The sequence below is a fragment of the Cherax quadricarinatus genome, chromosome 24, assembly GCF_038502225.1.
Source record: "Cherax quadricarinatus isolate ZL_2023a chromosome 24, ASM3850222v1, whole genome shotgun sequence".
Classification (NCBI taxonomy): Eukaryota; Metazoa; Arthropoda; class Malacostraca; order Decapoda; family Parastacidae; genus Cherax; species Cherax quadricarinatus.
In genome coordinates, this window is record NC_091315.1 from 17,236,542 (window position 1) to 17,239,041 (window position 2,500).

Genomic DNA, 2,500 nt, shown 5'->3' on the forward strand with positions numbered 1-2,500 from the left:
GAGAATGATAGGCTGGGATGATACAGTAGGCTGGGATGTTACAGTAGGCTGGGATGTTACAGTAGGCTGGGATGTTACAGTAGGCTGGGATGTTACAGTAGGCTGGGATGCTACAGTAGGCTGGGATGTTACAGTAGGCTGGGATGCTACAGTAGGCTGGGATGATACAGTAGGTTGGGATGTTACAGTAGGCTGGGATGATACAGTAGGCTGGGATGTTACAGTAGGTTGGGATGTTACAGTAGGCTGGGATGTTACAGTAGGCTGGGATGATACAGTAGACTGGGATGATACAATAGGCTGGGACCATACAATAGGTTGGGATGATACATTAAGCCGGTATGATACAAAAGGCTGGGATGATACAATGGGCTGGGATACAATAGGGTGGGACGATACAAGAGGCTAGTATGATACAATAGGCTGGGATGATATAATAGAACTGCAGCACTATGGTCAGGACAGCATTCAGAAAGCTGCCTCTGTAGACCTTGCGACATGGGCACTGCTAATCAGAAACCAGTGTAGTTTCCATGAGATGAGAGGGATACACAGAGGAGAGTGACATTACTACCAAGTAATCACAGTCGATATTGAGAGACCCAAGTTAGTAGTAGAAGTAATCTGTAGCCCATAACAAAATAGCAGGAGACTAAGACAGGTATATGAAGACAAGAACAAAGCCATTGTTGATCCGAGCAAGTGATCAGAAACAAGAAGGATTAAGATGGAGATGGTGATGAAAAATTTGTCGGCATGTCAGGGACACAACGAGAGAGAGAGAGAGAGAGAGAGAGAGAGAGAGAGAGAGAGAGAGAGGTTCACGACTCTGGTAAACACTTGTAGATGAACCAGCAAGACTTTTGGACTTGGTATTACATCTTGTGGAAGTAAACATCGAGGAAAGGACAAGCAGGGAAAGGGAGAAACCATATTTTAGAACAGGAACCTATGCAGCAATGAGAGGTTTCTTCGGTATAGCACAATGGAAAAGAGAACCGGAAGTAAGATCAACAAATGAGATGCAGTGCCTTGCCGGAGAGTGCCGGGAGGCAGAAGAGAAACTCACACTCAGAAGAAAAAGAAGAGACAATGGCAAGAACAAAGAACCAGTGATTTAAACAAAGTTGCAGATAAAAATGTAGAAGTGCTAAAGAATGGAGAACTATAGCAAACGAAGAACAGCAGAAAAATAAGAGAAGTTGGCAGAGGAGCCAGGAACGAATACAAGCTGAGCAGTAATGTGAGAATGGCAGAGCAATGAAAACCAAATTTTGATCGGAACTGCTCCATAGCCATAACAGGAGAAATATGGCAATAAAGCACTAGGAAGGAAGATAGGAAGGAAGGACAAGAACACACAAGGAACATAAACGTCAGTGAGACCCAAACAAACAATTTAGATCAAAAGGAAAGGGAACATCAATGAATACTGGACATAACACACAGAAGAGATGAAGACATTTACGAGGTTGATACCACAAAGGCAGTGGGATCTGACATGTGTCACCATGGATTCTGCAACAGGATGCAGAACCACTGTCCAAACTGTTATTTTAGTTCTTCAAGACCATTGGCCGAGATCTATTAAATAGCAAATAAAATCTCAGCATTTAAAAAGCCAGACAGGAAGCACCAAACTTCAAGCTAGTATCACTGAAATGCATATTGTATGCATACTGTATGCATACTATGTATACTATAATCAGAAGAAGAATGGCGGACCATTTGGAGAGAGCTGCTTCCACCAACAATAATCAGCATAGGTTTAGAGATGGTAAATCCTCTCCCACAAACATATTGGAGTTCGATGACAGAGTAACAGAACCGAGGCCGGAGACAGAGGTATGGGTGTACTGCATAATCTTGGAGTGAAAGAAAGTATTTGACACTACCACACAAGACACTGGAACAAATACAGGTGGGAAATAGGTACTCAAGGGCACAGATGGAAGTTAAAGATACACTTGAGTCGCAGGGATGTAAGGAAGCAGTTCTTCAGCCTGTGAGTGGTTAGCAAATGGAATGACCTCGACGAGACAGTAATGGAGGCAGGCTCCATAAATAATTTTAAGAACGGGTACGACAGTGCCTACGAGGCTCTGTTGAGACTTGGGGCCAGGAGCTAAGACTTAACCCATAAAACTACATAAGTATCTATCTGGAGGTCGTTCCTAGGGTCATCGTCCCCGCGGCCCAGTCCTTGACCACGCCTCCGGTGGATCAGAGATTGATCAACCAGGCTGGTACTGCTGGCTGCACGCAGTAGGTATGTTATAAGAATGACAGGATCCACGAGGAGGCTAAGAGAGTACACCTAGCAAGTTTAAGAGGTATGTTCAGGAGCTGAGACTCGACCCATGCAACCACAAGTAAGTTTATACAAATAGGTTAGTACACACTGGTGCTTAGTAGCGATTAGAGAAGAGGCGGGGGCCAGGAGCTAAGACTCGACTCCTGCAACGACAAATACGTTAGTCCACTAACTAAACTCCGCTCC

The 2,500-nt window shown here is 44.4% G+C and overlaps 2 protein-coding genes across 10 annotated transcripts in view; one reads left to right on the plus strand and one right to left on the minus strand.

Annotated features, from left to right (window-relative positions):
- Positions 1-2,500, minus strand: part of LOC128690841 (solute carrier family 35 member G1) — a 380,509-nt gene that overhangs the window by 241,551 nt on the left and 136,458 nt on the right. The window lies entirely within an intron of this gene.
- Positions 1-2,500, plus strand: part of LOC128690729 (carbohydrate sulfotransferase 3-like) — a 330,456-nt gene that overhangs the window by 152,724 nt on the left and 175,232 nt on the right. The gene's annotated exons all lie outside the window — the stretch shown is intronic.